Source organism: Panthera onca, chromosome B3, assembly GCF_046562875.1.
Source record: "Panthera onca isolate mPanOnc1 chromosome B3, mPanOnc1 haplotype 2, whole genome shotgun sequence".
NCBI classification, from domain to species: domain Eukaryota; kingdom Metazoa; phylum Chordata; class Mammalia; order Carnivora; family Felidae; genus Panthera; species Panthera onca.
In genome coordinates this window covers 48,639,169-48,653,826 of record NC_138344.1, presented here as the reverse complement: position 1 = coordinate 48,653,826, position 14,658 = coordinate 48,639,169, and positions in this window count along the sequence as shown.

Below are 14,658 nucleotides of genomic sequence, written 5' to 3'. Positions count from 1 at the left end.
AACATATGTGGATCATAGAGAGCATTTCCATGTGGATTAGCACTTGCTAATCCAAAATTAAATCTGTGGCACATGATGAGGGCACAGGCTAAAAGCTAACCTTAATGAAATCTGCAGACAGAAATTTAGCTTTTGTCACTAAGACACCAACACACTGCCTATAGCATGTTCCCCAAATCCTCCTTATGAAAAAAAAGGGGCGGGGGAGGATCAACAGTTTTAGAACATCTGCTGGGAGGGCAGCACTACCTTCCCCGGAAGCTTTCTATAATAAGGATCAGCCTGTTTAACAATTTTTAACCCGTGTAAAACAGTAATACCCTTGACTATACTGCCTCCAAAACCTAACTAATAATTTAGATGAATTTAGAACTATTTCTAAGCATCAGAATAAAGGTTCATGGAAAGGGGAAAGTGTTTAGAGGTAATAAAACGAAATACTTGCAAGGATGTTTTAAATATCTGAAATTTACACAAATTTGCATGATACCTTAACTGTGTGTGGCTAAACTAAATTGTCTAATTGTGTGACATTCTTCCTCTTGACTCCCCCTTCTCCCAGTTTCCTTTCAATTGACCCCAAGTGCTCATATTTCCTGCATAAGAATTGCTAATAAGATGCTTTTATACTCTTTCTTGACTAAATCAGAAGTATAAAGGCTGGGGGTGGGGAGAGATAAGCTAAAAAGCAGGGGGAGAACTTTTTTTTAAAAAAACTGCCACTTTGCCTTCCTTTTAACATTTTAATTGATCATAGAGGCCTTTGATTCTTATAGGATGGCTTTGCACCTTGAGTTGCATTGGAGAAGAACATAGCATTGCATCCACTATGAAATAAAATAATATATGTGACATGTGTAACACACACACACACACACACACACACACACACACAATGTAATGAGATTGAACAACCCTATGGAACTTTTCTGATATATTTACTGTCCCGTGTTAGGTGGTAATAAACTTACTCTGATGATGTAATTATAGTATATTATGTAAAATTTGCAGAATACCCAAGGTCACTCATTAGTTAGTTGTAGCTGGGAGTCAGAATTCATGTGCTTTGATTTGTTTGTTGCCCTTTCTACTATATAATCCTTTCTGCCTTTAAACTTTTTTTTTCTTTTTATTTTCCTTTTCCTACTTTTTTTTTGTTTTTTAACACCTATTTCTGTTGGCTTCAGAATTTATAGCATAATTCTTTAAATAACACAGTACATGTCTTCTCAGACAGGTACATTTTCCTTCCTGTATAACACTTGTCTTATATCACGTACCAGCCTGCATATACTACTCAAGGGCTTCTTACAGAGTTCTCGAGTGCTCCACAGATTCCAGCACAGTACCTTGCATTGATGAAAAACATGCTTTTTGCTGTCTCGCAGACTAGAGTTCAAATTTCAGCATTACATAGACAAGTCATTTATTGTTTCAGATTTCATCTATTTAAGGGAAATAAGCATAATACCAATGGGCTGCTGTGATATAATCCATGGAAAGTAACTGTGCATAGCTCCAAAAATGATTGTAATTATTATTTAGTAAGTAAATATTCCCACTAGTGATCAATCTTTGTCCTTTCAAAGTGGGCTTAATTTTTGAATATTCAAGTTTTTAAGAGTCAAATCTGATTAATTTGTTTGGTGATTATACTGATGGCGACTCCAATGACTTCCTTCAAAAGTTCCTAAATTTGTCCCGAAAGAGATAGGAAGTGCCTTGGTATTTAATCTCCCAAAGTTTCCTGCTTGAAGGATAAATCTCGTTGAGATAAACAACTACTTTTGCTCTCACATTCTGAAACAAGAACAATTATTCTCAGGCTGAAAAGAGTAGAGCCAAATATTTGAGAACTGAAACATGAGGGTAAGTCAAAAAAAAAAAAAAAAAAAAAGGATTGGTGTTTCATTAAGTAAATTCAAGTCAGCTGGCCCAACTTTGGTGGTGGGGGAGAGGGGGGAATCACATAACTTTGCCCATCAAATTATAGAGTTATACCAAATGATCTTTAAACCCTCTGATATCTGCATATTTTCTGATTCCATGAAATCCTAGGACCATTTATGTATGTTTATGAAGCAGAGAGAATGAGAAAAGACAGCAAAAGTCTATAGTTGTTCAACTTTTAACAAATATTTATTGAGCTCCTACTATGTTGATTAGAAGACCAGGCCTGGGAGAAGGATCACATGCTATGATTGTCTCATGATTTCAGAAATCACTCAGTGATGATGAGCTTAATTTTTGCCATTAGAAACATTCTGAAATGGACTATTTTATTATTTTTAATGTTTATTTTTGAGAGAAAAAAAGAGAGTGTGAGTGGGGGAGGAGCTGAGAGAGGGAGACACAGAATCCGAAGCAGGCTCCAGTCTCCAAGCTGTCATCAGTCGGCACAGAACCCGACGCAGGGCCGGAACCCACGAACCGCAAGATCATGACCTTAGCCAAAGTTGGACGCTTAAGTGACTGAGCCACCCAGGTACCCCATGAAATGGACTATGTTAAAAGAGAGTGGTAACTATTTGTGGAATTATAAAATGGTATAGCTGCTATGGAAAATGGTATTGAGTTCCTTTAAAAAATTAAAAATAGAACTTATAATATGATCCAGGAATCCTACTTTCAGGGGTGTATCAAAAGAAGTGAAAATAGGATCTTGAGGAATTATTTGCACACCCACATTCATTGCAGCATTATTCACAATAGCCAAGCTGTGGCAGCAACCAAAATGTGCATCAACAGATAAACGGATAAAGAAAATGTGGTATATACATATATATGTGATGGAATATTTTTCAGCCCTAAAAAAGAAGTCCTGTCATATGCTACAACATGGATGAACCCTGAAGACATTATGCTAGGTGAAATAAGCCAATCATGAAAGGACAAATAATGCATGATTCCACTAATATGAGGTATATAAAATAAACAAACGGGGGTGTCTGGCTGGCTTAGTTAGTGGAGCATGTGAGGCTTGATCTCAGGGTCATGAGTTTGAACCCCACGTTGAGTATAGAGATTCCTAAAAGTAAATTTAAAAAAAAACTGTAAAGTAATCAAACTCATAGAAACAGAAAGAGGAATGATGGTTGCCAGGGGCTAGAGGAGGAGGAAATGGAGTTGTGGTTCAATAGGCATGAAGTTTCAGTTACATAAGATGAAAATGTTCTAGAAATCTGTTATACATATAGTTAACAGTATTTTACTTCTCACTTAAAATTGTTAAGAATAAATTTATATTATGTGGGTTTTTTTTTACGACAATAAAAAAATGAGGGTTGTAAATGCATAAGGGAGTCAGTGGTGGTGACAAGGCAGAAGCCCACATTTGCTAAGAATACATATATCAAGGTAGGTCAAGAAAAAAGGAAAAGTAAAACACATCTTGATTTCAACAAGATATCTGAGCACCCATATCTCATGATATTGGAAAAATACTAGTTGGATATTAAAAGGGATTATGCAAAATCACATTTGTTTGAAGATCTACTCATTCCCACTCAAGGGCTCCATGTTGTCAACTTTCTCCCAGAAATCTTTTAAAATCTGTCTCCACTCAGTATCTCCTGTTACTGGCCATGTTTTAGCTCTCAGTACCTCTCACCTGAGCCATTGCAGTAGAATGGGCTCTCAAAAGACTTCTCCTAACTCTTCCAATCTTTCCATGTTCCAATTCATTTGTATGGTGACTACCAGGTTAACTTGCCTGTGGTCAAGTTTTTCTTCTGATCAAAAAACTTTCACTGCCCCCTCATTGCCTGTAAAAACCACAGTGTTCATTAAATAACAAATGCCTTAATCCTAATGGCCCCCTGATCTGGCCTCAGCCTACCATTACAACTTTAGAGTCAATCTTTTCTTAAATGTATTCAACATTCAGGCCAAAGTGAAACTTCTGATGATTGCCTAATAGCACTTGAGTTGCCCTGACTATGAGCCTTTGCAGAACCTCTTCCCTGAACCTAAGTACTTTCTTTACCCTCACCCCCATCCTGTATTGAGAGCCTTCTAAATTTTATCTATATTTTCAGGCACAGCACAGATGTTATTTTGTCTTAAACCTTATGGTATTTTTGTGGCATGTAACTTATACATACTTAATCACTAACATTTTGAGGGGACAAATCATATCTGATTCATCTTTGTGTTCCTTAAAGTGAGAAAGACACTGACTTGCAGTTAAGAGGAACTGAATAGATATTTGTTCACTGAAGAAATAATACATTACTATACTGAAATATTGATTAAATAGATGGAAAGCAATTGAAAGAAAGTTCTTGGAGAGACTAGTGTAAAGTCCAGTATTTGGAAATGAACTTTCCTAGTCTACATTTACTATCATTGGCTTGGATTAAAATACAGAGGACATATTTATGTGAATTTGCATGTAAAACAATGCATAACCAATAAGTTGCTTGATAGAATGAAAAGTTTTCTATACTTCGTAGTTGTCTCACATGGAAACTAAGAAAAGAGGTCCTGGGGGACTCTTTGGTGAAGATTTGTTGCTAGTTATTAGTTACTGGAGCAGAAGAGTGGAAACAGGAGCCAGGAGTAACTCATAAGGCACCAGCACCGAAGTGGTCATTCCAGGGCAGGAAAGGGGAGGTGATCAAGGGTTTGTGACAAAAGAGAGCACAAGACATTTAGAACTGAATCCAAGAGCACCGGACATCCCCTTGGATATATACCAGCAATGAGAAAACTCTTAAAGGGACTGCTGAGGACTGACCATATTCATTCATTTAGCGAAGTACAGAGAATTCGGTGTGTTCTAGGCACTGATAGATGTCGCAGATAAGAAAAGTTACAAGAAAAGTATGTAGATACTGAATATTGTGATAAAGTGCAATATTTGGGATAATTTGAGAACAGAGTTTAAGAAATGTATACCCCTACAGGGAGATGAAATGGGAAGGGAGGGAGCATGCTACCGAGAAGTATGAAGGATCTCAGATTTTACTCTGCTAACAGGTTAGCCTGCTACCATGTTGTGAATACTGGTAAAAGACACAAAATACCTGTCAGAGATGAAGGACAGTTTATTACTCATGGCAATAGCAGTAGCCAAAGTACCAGCAATTTTGCATCAGTTCCCTAAGCCACAAACTCCACAGGGCTGTATAAAGAGGACCAAATGTCACCTGCATATACAGTAGGTTGTATTACAGAGGAATCCTAAACTTAAGAAACCCAGACCTCAGGACATCTGGGTGGCTCAGTCGGTTAAGTGTCTGACTATGGCTCAGATCATGATCTCATGGTCTGTGAGTTCCAGCCCCACAAAGGGCTCTCTGTTGTCAGCCCAGAGCCTGCTTGGGATCCTCTGTGCCCCTCGTTCTCTGCCCCTCCCCCAACTGGTTCTCTGTCTCTCAAAATAAATAAATAAACAAAAAAAAAAAAGTAAAACTGTCTTCCAAGAAAATTTAAGTATATTAAAAAAAAAAAAACAACAACCCCAAATCTTACAATGGGCAGTAAGCAATGCCTCTCCTTTAACTCAGAGAGACACTCTGCCTTCCTCATCTATTTACTATACCAACATCCTTGAAGAGACAGGCCAGAACCAAGTGTAGGTGGTGTCTCTCTTGCAAGCTGTCCTCTCTTGTGCAGAAATGTGAGAGAACCATGAAGAATTTTCTCCCAACACATGCTTCACATAGGAGCTGATATCTGTGGTGAATGTTGAGGATGAGCAGAAGTTTTCTAGTTGGACTGGATTGTGGCTAGCCTTCCAGGGAGAAAAGTATGAATATGGCATTGAAGTATGCAAGTTTAAGATATATTCAGGAAACTATAGGTAGGTCTTTCAATTGCCACAGTGGTGAGTGGAGGGAAGAGAGGCAGGGCCATGTCCAAAGAGGCCTCATGCCATGCTAAGGAGCTTGAATTTGCAGGCCATGATTTCCCAAAGGCTGCCCTTTGGACAGTTGCCTGTAGTACACTCTTTGCTATCCACTCTGTGCCAGGCACTTTAACAATTTTATCTCACTCAATCTTCATAACTAGATAGGCTTGGTAATGCTATCCTCATTTTGCAGAAGAGCAGAGGCTCAGGGAGGTTAAGTAGCTTAGTCTGGTTCACACAGCATGTACATGACACAAGCATGATGCTCCCCCAAGTCTACTTGACTCAGATCCTCAGTCATAGAACTCTGAGTGTCCTGTGAAAAGTTGAAGAGAGAGAGAAGTGGTAGCAGAAGGTGGACAGATAGAACTATTAACAGATTCTACCAAGATAATTTTTTTTTTTTTTAAGTAGGCTCCACACCCAGTGCGGGCTTGAATTTATGACCCTGAGATCAAGACCTGAGCTGAGGTCAAGAGTTGGACTCCTAGCCAGCTGAGGCACCCAGATGCCCCACAAGATAATTTTTATTAGCCAGGAGTTGCTTCTATATTTCATATGTTCTGAAATGACACCGCTCACTGGTTCTTGCTGGCACACTTTCCATTCTCCTATCACTGTCTAAGACTACCACCTGTTTTTCTCCTTTGCATGGACCAGCAAACCACAGACAACTGGTAGAGCTGGGCTATGTATGGTGGGTGAGAAACATTTCTCTTGTTTTTTTAAACAGCATGGAACTTAACTGAGATAAACACAAACTCCTATTTTTTGGTTAGTTTAATTGCATTTGATGGACAGGAGTCAGAGTTGGGTATGAGGAACCTGACGTGCCTGCAGTTTGTGAGAAAAGACTTGCAGATATTGACCACGACTGAGCCAACAATGTGTATGGTTGCAATCATGCTAATGCAAACCTGTGATGTGTTCATACATGTATAGTGTCCATGACAAGGAAGGTGTAGTTTTACTATATGCCACTTTGTTCATATTACATGCATCTCTGAATATCACATTTTATTTTATATTATTTTTATTTTTATTTTTTTAAATTTTTTTTTAACGTTTATTTATTTTTGAGACAGAGAGAGACAGAGCATGAACAGGGGAGGAGCAGAGAGAGAGAGGGAGACACAGAATCTGAAACAGGCTCCAGGCTCTCAGCACAGAGCCTGACGTGGGGCTCGAACTCACGGACCGTGAGATCATGACCTGATCCGAAGTCGGACGCTTAACCGACCAAGCCACCCAGGTGCCCCTGAATATCACATTTTAAAAGGCAAAGTGTGACACATAGGCAGAGAATAACCAAGAGTGTGAAATGTTTGGAAGCCAAAATAATAATATTAGCAAAAAAGGAATAGCTAATCCCATTTTACAGAGGAGGACACAGACCTAGAGAGGTTAAGAAAGTTGCTCAGGGCCATACAACCAGTAAGTGATAAAGCAGAATTCAGATGTAGGTTAATTCAATCCATGCTTTATTGTTTCGTGTGTATTTGTTTCTTTAACCAACACCAAGAGTGATATATCATTGGATTCACACTTGTCTTTGATCCTGTTCAAAAGTCTATGGAGAATGGATTTAACACCAGCTGAATTTTTGTTTCAGGAGTTCTGCAAAGCATCTAAGAAACAGCAAGCAAAATACATGCATGCATGAAAACATGGTGATGGGATGCCTACACATAACATTTGGTGTATAAAACTTAATTATTCCCTCCTCTTTACCAATGTGCTTGTATACGAGTTCTATTCCTACACCACTTGATACAACTGAAGGAGAGGAAATAAAAAAATTAGGAAACTAGAAATTTGAGGATGCTGAAGAGGACTGCAGTGGAGATCTATAAAGCAAGAGCAATAGGGAGGGGTGGAAAAATGTTTAGACCAAAGAAATAAAAATTGTGGAATAAATTCACAACATGACTATGGGATTTAGAAATTCCCCACCTTTGGGGGGACGTCTGGGTGGCTCAGTCGGTGAAGTGTCCTACTTCGGCTCAGGTCATGATCTCACAGTTTGTGAGTTCGAGCCCCACATCGGGTTCTGTGCTGACAGCCTAGAGCTTGGAGCCTGTCTCTCCCTCTCTGTCACTCCCCTGCTCATGCTCTGTATTTCTCTCTCTCAAAAAAAATAAATAAAGATTAAAAAAAAATATAGCATGTTATCTTAAAAAATAAATAAATAAATAAAAAATAAATAAATAAAGATTAAAAAAAATTTAGAAATTCCCCACCTTCTACACTGCCCTGTTGCTGATCTCCTGACCATTGAAGAGGTGTCTGTTCTTATGCTCTGTTTGGTGGATGAGAAAAAGAAAAGAGGTGATGAGGGAGGGAACACTGTGTTCTAAGATATCGGCCCCAACACCTTCATGCTTCATTAGAGACACTCCAGGAGTCCAAAGGGACTTGAGCTCTCCATTTCTAGACACACCCATGCTAAGCTTTTATTTAGTTCATTCATAAATCTTTTATGACTGTCCTCAAGCAGCGCACCATGCCTCAACACCTTTATATAGCACCTAGCAAAGTGCTTTGCACACAGTGGACCAGGGGGTCCCCACATTTTCAAAAGGAGGAATAAATTACTTTTCACTTTGTCTCCTGATGAGTGGAGCAGTGCCGATAATCTGCAGTCCATTGTTGGTATATATGTGATGGGGCTGATGTGGAAATAGGCAGAGTTCACAATTAGAAGCCTCTAAATTGTGTCCACCCAACTCCCAACTCATCTGGCCAGTATTTCAAGCCCCAGGTTTCAAGGAACACCAAGCTCTCTCCACTCCTTGCCATGGGAAATGTTGATAACACACACACAGAGATGTAGTGGCAATTTCTAGCCCATAATTCACTGAGTTATGTTTTATGAACCAATGATTTTTTTTAAGATTTTTTTTTTTTTTAAGTAAGCTCTACACCCAATATGGGGCTCGAACCCACAACCCTGAGATCAAGAGTCACATGCCCCACCGACTGAGCCAGCCAGGCACTCCTGAACCAATAATTTTCTTGATTAACTCCCGAAGGACCTCTGTAAGTTGGTAATTTAATGTTTCATTGAAAGTGCACTTTATATCAGTGGGAAACTTCAAGTCTGTCACTATATATTGGCTTGCTATTTCTCCTGCTCCTATTGTAAATAATAACATTAGTAGTATTTAGTAATTGCTGTTTACTGCCTACTGGGTGGTCATAGTTCACCATCTCTATCTAGGAGCTCATAAACCTATAGATACTTGACTAAGGCACATGTTTTCAGCTAACAGACATACATTTCTATTTCCCTAGTTTGTAAACTGTGTGGCTATCATTGCCAAGGGATACATACTATGAGAAGGTGATTAAAGGAGAATAGTTGTTGTTGTTTTTTTTTAATGTTTATTTATCTTTGAGAGACAGAAAGAGAGCACGAGCAGGGGAGGGGCAGAGCAAGAGGGAGACACAGAATCCGAAGCAAGCTCCAGGCTCCAAGCTGTCAGCACAGAGCCCGATGCGGGGCCGGAACTCACAAACCGTGAGATCATGACCTGAGCTGAAGCCGGACACTGGGCTGACTGAGCCACCCAGGTGCCCCAGGAGAATAGTTTTAATAATTATAATTATAGACATAGAATTATTTAAAAGTTGTATAAGATTTCCAGAGATTTTTGGATAACTGAAAAGTGTTTTTTAGATCTCTTGGCTTTTAGAGTTAGAGAATAAAAGGTAAATACATGGGGGGATATGTATAAACAAACAAGTAGATTATAATTATTTTGCTTTGACTAACATTTCTCAGAAAATTTATATTCTTCAAGCTCACATTTCTCATTAAGATAACTAAGACTGATGACTTAACAAGCTACTAGTTGCCCTCTATTTTTAAAAATACTGTCTATCGGGAGCTTAGTCGGTTAAGCAACCAAATTTGGCTCAGGTTATGATCTCCGGGCTCATGAGTTCAAACCCCTCATCAGGCTCTGATTCTCTGTCTCCCTCTCTCTCTCTGCTCCTCCCCTGCTCACTCTCTCTCTGTCTCAAAAATAAATAAACATTAAAAAATAACAAAATAAATAAAAATACTGTTTATCAATAAATATTCATTTTGTAACATAGAGCAATTTTCTTATGTAGCATTTTTGGTCATAACATAACTGTGAACAAAGACCTAGTAGTGTGATGTGCTTTCAGTTTCCAAAATGAAAATGTATGAGTATATATTTTGGGAGTGGTAGGTATGACTAACCACAGGTGCTGACAAAAGTTGATTTTCCTTAATTATGTATATTTTAAGAATTGGGAGAAACTTTAATTTTAAAGCTTAGTTCTTCAAGTTGCCCTTAGGTTTGATGTCCACTAAGAAATCATATTCCCATTTGTACCAGTCACATCCCTTTGATCACTGAATGGCAGCAGCTAAGGTGGGATGGTACCCTGGATACTTAACTTTCAGTTCAAAGCTCTTGCTCTAGTGAAGGAGTGTTGATTTCTTCTCAGACTTCACAGCAGTCCCTTTACAGCCTTTTTGAGTGCAAGGGATCCTTTTCTGAGTCCCATAGAGGTTATCACCTTAAATGTTGGGAAGGAGGAGGAGCAGCCCTCTCCCTTTCCTCTTCCTCCGCCTCTTCTTAAAGAATCTTACCCGGGTGGCTCAGTTGGTTAAGCCTCCAACTTCTGCTCAGGTCATGGTCTCGAGGTTTGTAAATTCAAGCCCTGTATCAAGCTCTGTGCTGACAGCTCAGAGCCTGGAGACTTCTTTGCATTCTGTGTCTCCCTCTCTCTCTGCCCCTCCCCCAGTCACCCTTTGTCTCTCTGTCTCTGTCTCTCTCTCTCAAAGATAAATAAACATTAAAAAACAAACAAATTTTACTTAGTGCAAGGGCATCCCAACTAAAAACTTGCTATGTGTTTTTCAAGGCTGCCCTATTTCCTAATAAGATGGAGGGAAACAGAAGAACAGGGACAAAGAGCTATGAGGCCTTCCCTGGCCACGCCATCTAAGAGAGGTGTCTGCCCCCCTCCCCCTGTCTTCTCAGTCTCCTTACCCAGTCCAGCATTATGGCATATATTTATTTGTGATTTATTTCCTATTTCTTCCACTGGAAGACTTTATCTGGTTTATAGCAAGTAGATGATTTTCTGGCATATAGTGGGCATTCAGTCTCTATTAAATGAATGAATTATTTTGGAGATAGAAACAATTCACATGTTGATAGTTTAATATTAATGTCAGGAGAATATTTTTGAATGTTAACTGTTTGAAATAAACTTTTTCTCTGAGTTGAAATTCTATTATGGCAATATAAGGGGCGGCTTGGTGGCTCAGTCAGTTAAGCGTCCTACTTCGGCTCAGATCATGATCTCACAGTTCGTGAGTTCAAGGCCCACATCAGGCTCTGTGCTCATAGCTTGGTCCTGGAGCCTGCTTCAAATTCTGTGTCTCCCTCTCTCTCTGCCTCTCCCCTGCTCATGCTCTGTCTCTCAAAAATAAATAAATGTTACAAAAAAATTTTTAAATGCTCTTTTTGGGGACACGTGGATGGCTCAGGCAGTTAAGCCTCTGACTCTTGATTTTGGCTCAGATCATGATCTCACAATCATGGGATTGAGCCCCATTGAGCTCTGTGCTGAGCGTCGAGCCTGCTTAAGACTCCCTCCCTCCCTCTCCCTAAGGCTTCCCCTGCTTGAGTGTTCTCTCTCTCAAAATAAATAAACATTAAAAAAAAAAAAAGACTAAACTATTTTTTTTAAATGCCCTTTTTGAGGAATTTCTTTCTAGAGTTATCTTAATCAATTTTGGTCTAACTGGGCAAACACATACTGTCTATTCAGGCACTCTGGTGGATTACTGGATGCTGAGAAATCAAGATGAAATTACACAGCCCCAACCCTCATGAAGCTCATATCATAACTGTGGAGACAGACATATAAACAAATGCTGATAAGGCTCTGTGATCCCTGCCCTAACAGCAGTATGTATTCTGTGCTGGAAGGACTTGGCTGGATAGGAACATGTTTAAGTGAGGGAAAAGACAATTCAAGATGGAATATAACTTAGGATGCCTGGGTGGCTCAGTCAGTTGAGGTGTCTGACTTTTTTTTTTTAATGTTTATTTTTATTTTTGAGAGACAGAAAGAGCGTGAGCGAGGGAGGGCAGAGGGAGAGGGAGACATAGAATTTGAAGCAAGGTCCAGGCTCTGAGCTGTTGGCACAGACCCCGACACAGGGCTTGAACTCATGAACCTTGAGATCATGACCGGAACTGAAGTCAGACACTTAACAGATTGAACCACCCAGGCAACTGAGTGATTGATTTCAGCTTAGGGCATGATCTTAGGGTCCTGGGATTGAGCCTGGCCTTGGGGCTCCATGCTGAGTGTGGAGCTTGCTTAAGATTCTTCCTCCCTCTCCCTCTGCCCCCCACCCCACTTGCGCACTCTCCCTGGAAAAAAAAAAAAAGATAGGATATAATTTAAAATATTAATTTAAATGTTATTAAAGTAATACATGTTCATAGAGTAAAAAGTCATGATGCAAATGAGCAGTTCAGTGCATCTTGCCCCTCCTGGCCAGAGCCTCCCCCTCCCTACTCCATTCTAGGCTGGTGACTGTATCAGCCTGCTGCACAGCCGTTGTCCCGGGCCTCTCCTTCCCAGCTCTCCAGAGTTGGAGCCGTGTTTCCTGGATCCCATGTCATCTTCTTTCTTGCATGTTCCTTTATTTTGCTAAAGCATATCCTATAGTAGATTTCCAAGAAAGGGTGCTTGGGAGGTGTTATTTGAATCCTTGAATATCTGAAAATGCATGTTTCACTCTTTGTGCTTGATTGACAGTATGGCAAGATACAGAATTCTTGAATGAAAATCATCATCCTGAGGTGCCTGGCTGGCTCAGTCGGTAGAGCACACGACTGGATCTAGGGGTTCTGAGTTCAAGACCCATGTTGGGTGTAGAGATTACTTAAAAATAAGATCTTTAAAAAAGTAAAGTTATCGCCCTTTAAAACTTTAAAGGCATCTACTGTCTTCTGGCATCATTTTGCATTGAGGAGGCCTATTAACTATTCTGACTTCTAATTCTTTGAGTGTGGGTTTCTTTTTTCCTTCCCCTGTGGATGTTTTTAGGATCTCTCTTTCTCAAAGGTGTTCTGAAATTTCATCATCATATGCCTGGATAAGGGTTATTTTTCATTCATCATTCTAACAAGCAGTGGGGTCTGAGTTGTAAATTTCTTGAGAGTAACAATTTTACTGACTTTTATTAGTGTGCAATAAAAGGGACAGAGGTAGAGGGAAGGAGAGAATTCCAAGCAGACTCCACACTCAGTGCACAGCCCGACATGGAGCTCAATTCCATGACCCTGAGATCATGACCTAAGCTGAAATCAAGAGTCAGATTCTTAACCAACTCAGCCACCCAGGCTCCCCAAATCTTTGTCAGATCTTAACAAAGGATTCTACAATAAGCTTCATCTATCTATCTATCTATCTATCTATCATTTTATGGATCTACCTATCTATATCATCTATTTTATAGAGGTGTATAAAATATATGTTAATTTATATATATTTTTATTTTATATATTTATTTATATTTTAATTTATACATTATATGGTGTTAATGTATATGATAGATATATATTATGTATAATCTTAGTATATAATGTTTCCTGCAGGTGTCTTGGATTTTATCTTATCTGGAAGTTATTTCTTATTTTAGCAACATGTGTCATCTGGAGAGGCCAGAAGTTTTCAAACCCACTAATTCTGGAGATCTTTTTGTTTAAAAGTCCTTTTTTTTTCTTTTCTTCTCCTCTCATGTTTTGCCTGAGGTAGCAAGAGGAAACTGGGTGGCCCCTTCAACACTCAGCCTAGAAATACTTTTAGCTAGATCACTTAGTTCATTAGATATATTTATTACTTTCCTGCTACTATAGGTACAGTGTTACTGAAATTTCTGCCATTATATAACAAGGATTACCTTTCCTCCAGGTCCCAGTAAAATTTTCCTAGCTTTCATTTAAGACCCCACTGTCTTCCTCCTCAGAGGCCACGAGGCTTCAATGGACAGTCTCTTTAGAGCCCTTTAGGCTTTTACTAATTCTCTCATTAAAGTCTTTCTAGTTTCTTCCCATGTGGTTCCAAATTTCTCTCATATTCTAAGTTTTTATTGTTAACAGTCCACTTTGGGGCATCAACTTCTTTACTGGTTACCTATTAATGCATAACATATTAACCCCAACTCAGTGTCCTAAAATAATAGTAGATGTGTTTTGTCTTTATAGTTTCTGTCAATTATTTTCTATGGCTGCTGTAACAAATTACCACATCGCAATGACCTAAAACAACACAGATTTATTATCTAATAGTTCTGTAGTTCTGAATTCTACAACAGGTCTGCCTGTACTAACACAAGGGTGTCTTGTTGGCAGGATTGTCTTTCTTGGTGGATGCTCTGGGGGAGAATCTGTTTTCTTGCACATTCCAGCTTCTAGAGGCCACCACATTCCTTCTCTCATGCCCCTTTCTCCATTTTTGAATCCAGCCTAGTGGTTGAATTCTCAAACACTGCTTCACTCCGACTTCTTCTGCCTTCCTCTTCCACATTGAAGGAGATGTGTGATTACAGTGGGCCCACATGGATAATACAGGATAATATCCCTTTTTTAAAGTCAGAACTTTAATTCCATCTTCTACCTTGATTCCCCTTTGCTATGTGATATGACATATTCACAGGTTCTGGGAATTGTGACATGGACATCTCGGAGAGGGGGTCATAATTCTATTACAGTGGCTTAGAAATTCTGGTGCATCTTAAC